This window comes from Dasypus novemcinctus, chromosome 1 (genome assembly GCF_030445035.2).
Source record: "Dasypus novemcinctus isolate mDasNov1 chromosome 1, mDasNov1.1.hap2, whole genome shotgun sequence".
Taxonomy (NCBI): domain Eukaryota; kingdom Metazoa; phylum Chordata; class Mammalia; order Cingulata; family Dasypodidae; genus Dasypus; species Dasypus novemcinctus.
Window position 1 is genome coordinate 30,672,531 of NC_080673.1, and position 14,279 is coordinate 30,686,809.

Here is a 14,279-nt window from a genome sequence, read left to right on the forward strand (position 1 = left end):
AATTGTATTAAACAAAATAGGTTATTAGAACTGTTTGTAAATTACTGAATAAAAAATTGCAAGTATATTATTAATGGCATAAAATATTAACAATGAGATTTCAAGACATTAGATCACTTAGCAATTAAACTATTTAAAAAATTTGACCTATTGCCTCTAAAAGAATTTCTTTTATTTTAGTACCTTTTATGTGCTAAATCTGATGGCTATCCAATTTTGAGAATATTAAATGGAAGGAGGGGAAGTATATTTTTGAAATTATCATGTTAATATAACACAATCAATACTTTTGTATTACATGTAGGCTATGGCCAAATGTTATTGTTTAAAAATAGCATAGTTTTTTGTGATATTTTCTGGGAAAGCTACTGGCCTTAGCACAAGTAAGTAGTGAATTATAATTATTCCCAGGGTAATGTTCATGAAGTTTGGCAAAGTGGGAAAATAAGACTAAATTACTTTTTAAAAATATTTTTTATTTAATGTTAAAAGATACTTAAGATTACAATAAAACATTGCATTAAAAAATATAAGGGATTCCCATATGCCCCACTCCCACACCTCCCACTTTTCCCCACTTTAATAATTTCTTTCATTAGTGCAGTACATTGCAATTGATGAACACATTTTAGAGCATTGCCACTAAACATGGATTGTAGTTTACACTCTTTCCCATTCCATTCAGTAGGTTATGGAAGAATAGATAGTGGTCTGTATACGCCATTGCTGCTAAATTACTTTTAAATTTATGTTATTTTATAGTAGAATATTTTAGTAATAGAGTAGTCAATTTGATATAATGTTACTTTTGTAAACATTTTTAAAAAATTTGTATTACTAATTTTTAAGTCTCTTTTAGGTGTTAGGGGAAATAATATTGGTTTTATGTTGGGATATTTTTTTCAGGTCTCAAACATTTCACAAGCCCCTGAAAACACTGTGTCTATTGCACCTAATGGATAAGCCATCCCTGCCTAGACTACACTCAGAATCCTGATTTACTTAAAAGATTTTGAGAATAACACTGTGTTTAAGAGAGAACTGTATTATTCTACCAATTATCATTCTCAAATGGCACTGGGCTGAGTAATGAATCCCTTCAGGATAATGTGGCTATCATTCATTTTCAGAGGTTATTTCAACCAGGAATGCTTGGAGTTCTGATCTTCACCTTTAACTTTGCAATTCTATGGTATCTTTATATCATCCAAAGGGTAGAAAATGGTCAATGAAAGAAGAGGATCCTTTCATTACTAAGGGTCAAACTGGGGAATTCAGATCAAATTTATCGTAGATCTTAAGAAGGCACCAGAAGACCTGAAGATTGATGAATAGGCTAAAATTGCCTAAATATCCATGACTAAGTCAGAAATTAAGGAAAATGTTCTATCTCTAACAGAAACTGATACTATAACAGGAACTGAGTTACCTAAGTATTTTCTGATTTTCAAGAATGCTTTACTATAAACCATCAGCTCAAAAATGAAGAAAATTAGGAAAAATGCTCTTTGTGATATGTTTTTGTTTCTGTTGTATTTTTTAACCTTTATTATTTGAGTGCATTAATTTATTTTAGTTCCACATATATGTAGCATGACGGGAAAGGTCTATATAAAATATTTATGGAAATAAAGATTTCAGCAACCATTTTTTTGGTAGAATGATAGAATTTTAAATGCAACTTAGTTTTATTTCCTTTCAACTTTTGTTTTTTTGTGTGTGTTTTGGGGGTATTTTTGCGAAGGTAGTATTACAATATATTCGATTTACAAAAAGCTCTTATACTTCGAATATAAAATTGAAAATTTAGTTGTCTTGGAAACTGAATCATTTTATGGCATTCTGAAAATATTATTAACCCATTATTCATGCTGGACTAATATACATTAATACAAAGGCATTTGATTTTATGACTGTATTATTAGTCTAGGCAACTTTATATAAAGCATTTTAACTTGAAATCAACTTATCCTTTTGAAGCACATAGAAAATTCCTTTTTGTGGGAGGAGGGGCACCCGGCTTGCCTCAGTGGCAAACAGTGCGGCAAGAGGTGACACCGCCTCTGCCCACTGGGCCTAGACAAGGTGACCACGCCTGACTAGGCCTTTGCTGCTAACCGCTAGCCGGCACCGCCCTCCCCCTTCCTATCTCTGGCCTAGCCCAGCTCTCACTTCCCCTCCCCTCCCTTAAACCTAATCTCTTAGTACGCTGTTTGCCCAGCAACAGCTTACAACCACCTATCAGCTTAGTAACAGTGTCAGCCTATCAAGAGTTAGCACATACTCTACTGGCCAATCACTAGCCCAATGCCAGAACATTGCCTTATATGGAAACAGCATTTGCCCTAGCCAATCAGAACCTGCCACACCACTCCCCAATCCTATAAATCTGCATCCCCTTCCGCAATAGACCAGACTTGTGCCATCAGCCTGTCTCCGCGACTCCTTCCTGGGTCGTGCGCCCTTCAAGCCTTCGGAGCCCCTGAGGGAAGCCTCAGCGGCTGTACGAGGCTTTCTTCCCCACGCCAGGGACCCCTCTTGTCCCACAATGGGACCCCACTCATCCCTTAACAGGGACCCCGCTCGTCCCACAATGGGACCCCACTCGTCTCTTAACAGGGACCCCGCTCGTCCCACAACGGGACCCCACTCATCCCACAACAGGGACCCCGCTCGTCCCGCAACAGGGACCCCGTTTCGTCCCTCACCTTTTGTTAACCTTACTAGAAATTATATATACAGGATATTACATAATTTATTTAAATTATTTTTATAATTAAATGCAATAAGTTATATGTTTTTGTGTGAAAATATTTTATACTTCTATTTTAAGTTATTTTTAAAATTTTCCTGAAATAAAATGCTATTCACTTCTGGTCATAATTGGTTGATTCTGTCTTTCCATCACTACCTCCCATGGTGCTTCAACAGATAGTAGATATGGCTATGGTCATTCTTTTTTAAATATATTTTTTATTTATTTTTAAAAGATACATAGTTCACACAAAATTTTATTTTAAAAAATATAGGGGGTTCCCATATGTCCCACTCTCCACTCTCCCCACATAAACAGCTTCTTTCATTAGTGTGGTACATTCATTGCATTTGATGAATACATTTTGGAGCACTGCTACACGGCATGGATTATAGTTTACATTGTAGTTTATACTCTTTCCTAGTCCATTCAGTGGGTTGTGGCAGGATATATAACGTCCTGCATTTGTCCCTGCAATATCCTTCAGGACAACTCCACATCCAGAAAATGTTCCCATGTCACACCTCCTTTTCCTTCTCCCTGCCTTCAGCACCTCCAGTGACCACTGTCTCCACATCAATGATATAATTTCTTCCATTACTAGAGTCACAATAATTCTATAGTAGAATACCAGTAAGTCCACACTAGTCGATATTTTATTCCTCCATCCTGAGAACCTTGGGAGGGCAATGCCCACTCCACCTCTCAATTGAGAGAGGCCCTCAATTCCACACAGCTGGTGGATGGGACTCTCTTGCCTGAAGCTATCAATTCTCTCAGTTTTGGTGTGGTGGTTGTCCATCCTCACTTTCCTGTTAGCAGACCTAGGTAAGTCCAATGAACCGGAGAGTAGGTATTGCAACACCACTGAGACTCAAGACCCAGCTGGCACATGGACAGCCCAGAGATTCAAGTCTCCTGGGCATAGACCAACCCCAGCACCCACTACAATTTCAATAAAAGGATAGAAGAGGCATGTGTAGAGAAGTCATATGTGAGTCCAACTCCATCACACTCAGCAGCACAAATTACAAAGTAGGGACAGCTGGCAAGGCACCGAAATCTGGAGCCATCTGCCAAGACCATAGAATCTGGGTGTCTCTGTAGCCCCCAGGAGCACCACTACCTGGGGTTGTTTCTACTTTCACTGTCTCTGGGATCCTGCTGAGACGTGCATAATCGTGACACCTCTGATGCCCTCCCAACTCATTTTTGAGGCTCTTAGTCGTATAAACTCATTTGTCTTTACCGTTTCCCCCTTTTATTCAAGGTTTTTTCCAGTTGTATAAATAGCTGGTGCTTGGTAGTAATCTCTCAGTGCCAGGGAGGCCCAACCCCAGGAGTCATTGCCCTTGCATTTGTGGGATTATTGCTGTTGCATTGGGAAATGCAGCAGGGATCCTCAGGTCAAGAACCCAGTAATCCCTCAGTTGTGTGAATTTCTACCCATCCCCAATTTTTTTTTACTTTATTTTAGTTTTTCTAAATTATTATGTATTTTATTTACAAGGTTTAAACTTATCATTACTATTTTATTTTCCTATTAATTAAATTTGGCAGTTTTTAGGCCTCATTTTTTAAAAAGTTTTGGATCACAGGTTAAACTATGGTAGGGGAGGAACGTTTGTGTGGGGTGTCATTGTTGGGGGATGCAGGGGACAGAATTCATCTGAGCAGTCAAATAGGGTATGCAGATGTGATTGGATGGTCATGGTCATTCTAAATACTAAGAAAACAAATAATTGAAACATGAAACCCTACTGGTCATCTTTTTAATTGGGATACATTTCGGAAGTTAATGACAGGAATATTTCAAATTTAGGTTGCTTAGAAGTTTGTTTATTTTCAAGTACAGGAAGTCTTCTTATAGTAGGTCTACAACTGGTATGGTATTTTCTGGAGTTAGAGAATAAGGCTTGTACATTTCTTGCTCTACCATTCATGAATTCCATTGCCCAAGTCACCTCATGAATAAAGATAGTTGCTGGAGCTACAGGTTTTCAGTCTACATTTTAATCAGCAAGAAGAAATAGGAGGAGGAGGGAAATCACTTTTTTTAAAAGACATTGCTGAAAGGTGTACAATATAGTACTTATAACCATCAACTGAAAAATATAAATGTGGACACAACTAGTTGTATGGAGGGCTGGGAAGTGTATAATTTATTTTAGATAGTGATGTGTCCTGGTAAATTTCAGAAGATTTAGAGAGAGAAATAGAGCTAGAGCTAGAGCTAGAGCTAGAACTAGAGATGAGAGAGAGAGAGAGAGAGTTTGTGATAGAGATAAAGATAGGATAAAGAGTTGAGAAAAATAAACAATCTCTAGAACAGGATACTTCTTTGACCACCCCATGTCTGTACCCATATTCCTTTCACCCAAAAATATAATCCCCCCAAAAACCATCTAGTTTCTTTATCTAGCAAAATACTTAGCAAAAGGAATCTTTTGAGTGACATACAGAACTGTCCATCAGATCCAGATAGTATTACTCATGGTCTGGCTCTGTCAGATAAAAGATTCACTCAAATTATGATAATTAAAATAATATAATACCAGCAGGGAGATAGACATGTGGAAGAAAATGACCTTAATACATTGTTTTAGTTTAGTTTCCTAGACTGCTAAAAGTTAATTCCATGAAATCAGCTGGCTTAAATAATGGGCATTTCTTAGCTAACAGTTTTGAAGCCAGGATAATGTCCAAATCAAGTCATTATCATGGTGAAAGTTTCCTTCCAAAGACTAGCTGCAGGCAATCCTTGGTTCCTCTGCCACATGGCAAGGCACGTGGGGGCATCTGCTTTTCTCTCCCTTCTTTTCTGAGTTTCATTAATTTCAGTTTCTAGCTTCCATGGCTTTCTCTCAGCCTGAATTTCATTACATTTATAAAGGACTCCAGCAACAGGATTAAGACCCATCCCGAATGATGTGGGCCACACCTTAACTAAACTAGCCTCATGGGAAGGTCCTGCTTACAGTGGGCTTACACCCACAGGAAAGTTTTTTTGGTAACATACTGCTCCAATCCTCCACCTACATGAACTCCAAGTTTGATAGAGGTATCAAGAGAGATCTCTTAGGAAAATCATTATTTTCATATTAGTGATGTTGGGATATTTTGTACACATGTAGAAAAAAGTATGACATGACTGTTTTATATCAATGTAAACAAAATATACACAAATCAGTCTTCAATTAATATAGATCCAAGAGTGAAAATCTAACACTGTCTTCACACAATGAAAATGTTCTCATTAATCAAGTTTTATTGATCAAAAATAAGGTTAGGGAATTGTAGAGGATCAAAGTTTTACCATAGCCAGCATATAATGCAATCCTTATGCCATCAATACACATGAATTATTTCTAGAAGACTAGGATTTCAGAAATTTGGTAAATTCAGCTCCAAGTCCAAAGATTAATATTGCTGCCAGATTTAACTGTTTTCAAGAAGATGGGTCACTCTCATCACATATTGTACTTTTGTTTGGCCTTTCTAACAGAAAAATGTGTATCTTTGTACTTTTATGTATTATATTTGTAAATGGAAGGCTTATGAGGTAGAACATGCAACATGCCATGGTAATTTAAAACTATAACATGATGATGTGTTTAACCTTTGTGAAAAAAAGCCCTTTTTCCAAATGATTTTAGAATTGTCAGTAGATAATTATTAACTACAGATATCCCAGCATTCTTTTAATCTTACTTCTTTTGATCATTTGATAGTCTCATCCCAACAGTAAATTTGATCTTGATTGGGAGTCTATGTCCAATTTTCTGTTGGTCACACTCTTATAATTACAATTGCTACTTTGAAATTATTAAGCCTGAAAATAGATGCAAAATAGCATTTATATTATGCACATTTTTTCAAATGAGTTGCATATAATTCATATTATTTAATAACAATCAAATGAAACCGGTAAGAAAGCCATTACTGTGACTCACTTTCCAGCAGGACAGCAAAGGGAAATGTACTGAACAACTTCCCATTGAAACCAGGAAAATTATTTCACAGAACAACCATCTAAAGCCTCAGACATGGTGCTAAAGGAAAAGTGCAAATAAAGAACACATCTTTCAGAAAATCTATGAAAATTCTCTAAGAAAGTAAAAGTCTGTGTTATTTAAACAAGGACATCTTTGACATGCCCCTTCCCAGCTCAGCAAGGCAGATACTTCACTCCAGTCTGCTGCAGTCAAGAACACAGTGCTTTTTATCTCCACCAGCTTCTGTCAGAGAGCTTGCTTCATCAGAGGAACAGGATGTTAGTTGTTCCATACTGCTGCCAGCAGCCTGTCATTGAACCTAATTGCCAGACAAGTGTAGCTGAGAAGTGAAAACTTCTTCTTCCACCCAGCTCACTCATGGAACAGAGGCTTTACCCTGTGTGCAGCATATTTGGGGATATGAGATCCCCATCTCTCTTGCCTGGGCTCATGAGGCAGTGGTTCTATATGAGGGAAAACAAGCCCATGGATTCTTTTGACACTGCTTCTCCCTCGACTGAGTCCTCAGCTACTAGAATCCAAAGGAACCAACCTCATTTGCCACAAACCATGGACGTGTTCATACCTGAAAGGCACTCTCAAGAAGAATAGAGGTTGTAATGGAAAGTATTGGAAGGAGAGTAGTGGAATTACTGAACATGTAGCCTAGACTATAGGTGTGATAGATTAAAGGAGAAAATTGAGGTATAAGAAATCTTGTAGCAGCCCTCCCAGAATCAGAGCAAACATCAAACACTGACCTTAGAAGCTATTTCTTATATGAGCCATACTTTAGATTTAAGTACATAGAGCAATTTATGCCCCAAGACATTGTTGAAAACATTAGAACAACTAGTAAGTAATGAATGTAATTTAACAGGTGGGGTTTGTCAGGGAAAGAGAAGAAGAGAGCCCAACCAATATTCTTAATCCCAGGGTGACTGGGGGCATGCCCTAACCTGCACTGTGCTGAGGAGCATCAACAAAGGCTTAATACTGTGGTGGTAGTGTAAAGACTTCAGTAAAACAATCCAGCCAATCATTAAATAAATAAACAAATAATCAATACTATGCCCCAGAGTAGGGTGTTACCCTGAACTACTATATTATATAAAATGTCCAGGTGCAAATTAAAATAGTAAAGTATGAAAAGAAACAAGAAAGTATGGCACATAATCCAATAAAAATAAGGTAACAGAAACTGCCTGTTAGGGTAACCAGATGTCAGATTAAAGAGAAAAAGACCTCAAAATAGCCATTATAAATACATTAGCATAACTAAAAGAAAGTACGATTAAAGAAGCAAAGGAAGGTATGATGATGACATTATATCAAAGAAAATATCAATAAAAAGAAAGAAATTATAAAATAAAATGGAAACTCTACAATTGAAAATTACAATAACTGAAAAAAGTTCACTAGAGGAGCTCAGCAGTAGATTTGAAGTAGCAGACCAAATGATTAGCAAACTTGAAGACAGATAAACAGAGAATATTTAAGCCAAAATATAGAGAAAAAAGTATGAAAAAAAATGAACAGAAACTTAGTAAAATGTAGGGCACCTTTAATGAACTAACATATGAATAATGGAAGAAGAGAAAGAAAGGTGGAAAAAAGGAATGGAAGAGTTTTGAAGAAATAATGGCTTAAAACTTCCCAAATTTACAGTTATTGAAAAACAATACCTGATGCATCTAGGAATCTCAAAAAATTCCAAATAGGATAAACCAAAGAGATGAACAAAATGATACATCATAATAAAAATGCTACAAGTCAAAGACAAGGTGAAATACTTTAAAGCAGTAAGAGAAAAATTACTTAAAACTTGCAAGGAAACCCCAGGAAGATTAACAGTTGACTTTCCAAGCAGAAAAATGGGAGTCTAAAAGGCCATATGGAATAACATTCAAAATGCTCAGGGAAAATAATTGTCACCAAAGGATCCAATATAAAGCAAAGCTATCACATAAAAATGATGCTGAAATACTTTTCAAGATAAGCAAAGGCAGAAATAATTTGTTGATAGCAGAACCAACCTGCAAAAAATAATACAGCAAGTTCTTGAGGTTGAAAACAAGTGACCACTGATGGTAAATCAAATTCACATGAAAAAACAAAGAGCACTTTATAAATGCATATTTTTCTCTTTCCTTCTCTTAACTGATTTAAAAAGCAACTGTATAAAATTATATGGAGATATAAATGATATCAATAGTTGGGTCTATAGCATATAAACATGTAATACAAATGTCATATTTTTGAAAATAACATTACAAAAGTGAGTGGTAGCAAAGTTGTATTTGACAATGAATAGGACACAAGTGGTAAAATAATCATATAGCAATGTATTGTTGGATTTGTAACATAAACAGATATTATAGCAATTATACCACAAAGGGGGAGAAGGGCATAGTGCTATATAGAAGTGATATTTGTAAAAATCACTGGAATTAAGCTAGTATAAAATTGAAGATGATTATTATTAGCTAACATTTATATATACATATATAGTAAACTTTAGAAAAAACATGAAAAAAGTAAAACTATATAATGAAACAATCATTAAAGAATTTAAAACTATATATTAGAAAATATTCACTTAATGGAAAATAAAGCCATAAATGAAAAGAAAGAAACAATAAAGATATGAGACACAATAAAAAAAGTAAAATGGCAGATGTAGATCCAAGATTATCAATAAAAACATTAAATGTAAATGGATTAAGAAATCTAATCAAAAGGCAGAGATTGTCAGACCAGATTTTTTAAAAAGTGATCCAAGCTTATGCTGTCTATGTAAACATGCTTTAGATTAAAAAATACAAATAGATTTAAGATAAAAAGTTTTAAAAATGTTATATAATGCAAACAGCAACCTCAAGAAATTTGGAATGACCATATCAATAGCAGACAAAATAGACTCTAAAACAAAAGCTTACTCAAGTAAAAAAGGGATATTTTATAATTATAAAACATGCATTCCATCAGGAAGATGGATAAAATTATAAACATGAATGCACATGAAAACAAAGCACCAAGATACATGAAACAAAAGCTAACATAAATGAAGAATCAGACAATTCAGTAATAGTAATGGAGACTATTTTAGTTTCCTAGACAGTTCTAGTAAATACCGTTAAGTGAGTCACATTAAACAATGGGAATTTATTTGTTTACAGTTTTGAAGCTAGAAGAAAGTCTAAATCATCATCAAGGCAATACTTTCCTCTCAAAGAATGGTGTTCTGGGATGGGCTACCTATAATCCTTGGCTCCTCTCCCTTATCTTTGGGATTCCATTAATATTCAACTTTTTGTTTCCTGTGGCTTTCTCTCTGCCCATCTGAATTTCATTCCACTTTTTAAAGAACTTCAGTAATAGAATTAAGACCCATCCTAACTGAGTTAGGCTATACCTTCTTAACTGAAAAGTAATCTCATCAGAACTCCCTACTTTCAAGAGTCCCCATCCACAAGGATAGATTAAATTTAAAAACATGTTCTTCTGAGGTACATACAGCTTCATAGCACCATGCTCCACACTTTAGACCCCCAAAAGACATGTTCTTTCTACATGCAAAATGCATTCCTTTCATCATAATATTCCAAAAGCCTTAATTCATTTCACACACAAAAAAATGCTTAGTACAAAATCTCATCGAAAATGGTTATAGGTCTGGCCTATACTGGAGTACAATTCCCTTCCATATGTCAACCCAGGAAATAAGTTATTTGCTTTTTAAATGTAATGGAGGGGCAGACATAAGATGCATATTGGGAGGAAATTGGGAGGAAAATGGCTCAAGGGTCCCAAACAATTATAAAACTCAGTAGGGCAACCTCCATTAGATTTTAAGGTCTGAGAGTCATTTAAGAATGATATTTTGTCCTCAATGGGCAAATGGATAAAAAAATGGGGTATATCCATTCAATGGAATATTATTCAGCCATAAAAAGGAATGCTGCATTGATACATGCTACAACATGGATCAACATTAAAAACAGTATGCTAAGTAATGGAAGCCAGTCACAAAACCACTTATTAAATTATTCAATTCATATAAAAGTCCAGAGTAAGAAAATCTATAGAAATAGAAAATAGATTAGTGGTTGCTTCGGGCAGAGTATAAGGTATAGGGGGTTCAGGATGTGATAGGTAATAGCTATGAGCTTTATTGTAAGGTGATTTAAAAGTTCTAAAATTATAAATGATATAAAATTTAATGTGGTGATGCATATATATATATCTATGTATAGACTAATATAATTGAAATGGGTGAATTGAATAATGTGTGAATTGTATCTCAATAAAGCTGCTAAAAATTAGAAAGCCACTATTTTCCTCCTTTTCTAAGAAAGGTGTCAAGCCATTCTTATGTTGCAACAGATGTTTCTTTGGAGTAGTTCATATCATTTATTTTACTGTTATCATTTATATAAAATAAAATTAACCTATTCTAACTGTTCTTTTAGATGATTTTGGGTAATTGTACACACATACAATCATGAACAGTTTCACTACCCGAAAATTTGACTTAATAGTAAAGACTAAGCTATTCATTTTTTTAATATACTTTAGATATATTCATAATAATTTGCTCCCAAGCAAAATATCAATAATCTGATGACATTTATTTATGTGATCATTCCAGATTAATAACTTCTCATAGAGTAAAGGAATTAGAAGGCTTCAATACAAGTATTCTTTACTTCTGCTTACATTTTTCGTTCTGGGATATTATGAGTACATAATAAATATTTTTGTGTTTCTTCAGAATAAGAGCTTTCTGATTAAATTTTGTTAAGAACATAGAAGTTTGGGGAAGGAAAATTACATTGATATAGTTTGTCAGAGAACTGCAGAGACATTTACCTAACTCAATAGGTGTATGTTTAAATTTCAATAGAAAATGAGGCACGGGACCTTGAAGACAATTCTAGGTTATAAAAGTTTGAGAACCAGACTTATCTGGCCCTTAACACATTCTAAAATTTAGTATGAGATCCTAAGTTACTTTCCTTCCTGTCTTCAAGTAGCAAAAGTTATCACCATCCTTTTGGGAATGAGAAGGATATCAGCTTTATATTTTTAAGGTATGTAGGCAGAAAAATCTATTTTTCTCTATGCCTCACTTATTATGCAGACTTAGAATTCTATATGTATGTGTGGGACATTTGGTCAGGTTTTCATCATGTCACCCCAGGACTACGTATTAGAGTGTGGGAACCATACAGACATTGATATTCGTTTCTGAATAATGATCATATTTCTCTGACCTAAAATACCTGGTGTGCATTTGCAGAATAAAATTATTATAGATGATTATTAAAAACCCAAAAGAGCAAAATTCAAAAGTCTACTTTTAGAAAGAGACATGGAAAATTCTATATCATCTTTCTTAATGAATCATTTCCTATTTTGCATGCAATTTGTGAAAAATTGTCCAGCTTATATCGTGTCTGACTGGATTTTTCTACTCCAGTAATGAAAGAGTGGCTGGTATCAGATAAAGTTCTTAATTAAAAAAAACAAACAAACAAACACATTAACATTTAAGAAATATTTTTCAGTACTTAGAAGATGGTAATGCAAGTCTGTAATTATAGAAGGCAAGGAAGCTCATAATGCAAATGCCAAACTCACCCTAACTCTCATCCTCTATTCCATTTCCTGACTAGCATAGAAAACCATATTCTAAGAGCATGCAGGATCCCTCTGAACTGAGGAGGCAGAAGTCAGAGTTCAGAGCAGAGCACTGGAGAGAAGGGTTATTGCCTAGTTTGGGACTCAAATGTCTTATGGAGGTTTCCTAAGACCCTTTGGCTAAGAGCTGGCTGAACTTGTCTAGAGCAACGTGGCATGAGACTTACTAGAGAGAATTTGCCATAGGATTGAAAACAGATTAGAAATATTGATACCAACTAAGCTGTGGGAATATTGGACTTGTATAGAGGCCATAATATACAGACCTTATTACCACCTTTGATATTCAGCTGTGGAAAAAAAAGACCATGATTTAGCAGTAAAATAGAATGACTTTTGGTAAGAATTACTGTATCCCATTGCAGCAGTTTGATATTATTTATGAATTCCAAAAAAGAAGGATTTTATTTGTAAACTGGTCTTTTCCTCTGCATGTGATGCCCTTTAATTTTATTAGATTCAGCTGAGATGTCTTTGATTAAATTATATTAAGATTTGGGCTTTGATTCAGCCATGTCAGTAGGGTATAACTCAGGTTAAGTCCTCATCTCCTTAGTGAGCTGATATAAATGGACACTCAGTCAAGCAGACACAGAAGAAGACACACAGGAAGAGAGAGAACTCCATAGACAAAGAAGAGAGAGCTTTGATCCTGAGGCCATGGGAAGAGAGACGAGCGCTATGACAGCGTGCAGCTGAAGTCGGAAGAAGCTGGGTCCATGGAGCCCTAAGAGGAAGAAGGAAGGAGAGAACAGGCCTGCCATCTTGCTTCAACACATGGCAATTGACATGGGTGAGAAAGCAACTTTGAGCTGGACTCTTTAGAGTCTTATAACTGTAAGCCTTTTCCCCCAAAAAATAAACTTTATAAAAGCCAGCAGATTTCTGGTACTTTGCATCAGGACCTCTTTGGCTGACTAATAACCCATCTTGAAGTGTGAATTAAAGTCCTAGAGAATTCTCAAGAGAAACAGATTTGGAGATGGAGCCCTGCCCTCTTAGAGGGAATTTGAAAACCCTTTGGATTTTCCACGCTAAAAGCTAGCTGAAAGCAAGTTATACAATCTCATCCAGTAATTAAAATACTTTTAAATACAGAAGAAGATAGTGATCCAAATTATCTTCAATGTATTATTGACAAAATCTAGTCAAACCGAAAATCAAAAATATGGAGAAAAAAAATCAAGACAATAAAACCCAAAGACAAGAATAAAAATAGAGACTGATGAAGAATTTAAGGCACAAATGCATAAAAGTAGTTATTATAAATATATAATTTACAGTACAATATGTTCAAATTGCTAATGGAAAAGATGATCATAGACTTTAAAAAAGCTATTAACTATATTAAGAATAAAACAAGACATAAAATAGTAAATACTGTACTACTTCATGTATATAAAGTTTTAGAACTGATAAAATTATTTTATAGTATTAATATTAATATAGTATTAAAACTATAATATAGTATAATTAATATATAATTAATACTATAATATAGTATTAATATAAAATAAAATCTAATGACTGCCTGTTGCAAGGGGTAGGAATTAACTGCAAAAGTTCACAAGGAAGTTTCATGAGGTGACCAAAGGAAATATTCTATATCTTCATTGGGGTGATGGTTACATTGGCTTATATATTTTTCAAAACTCATCTAACCCTTTGCATAAAAAGTATGTGCATTTTAATTGTCTGCAATTTATGTTTGGCCAAGTGGTCTTCAAACTTTTTAGTTCATCTTTTCCAGTGAAATGCTTTCTCTCTTTAACCAATAATGTGTAAAACCTTAAGCAAGACACATCTCTCATGTTTTCAATCCAGAC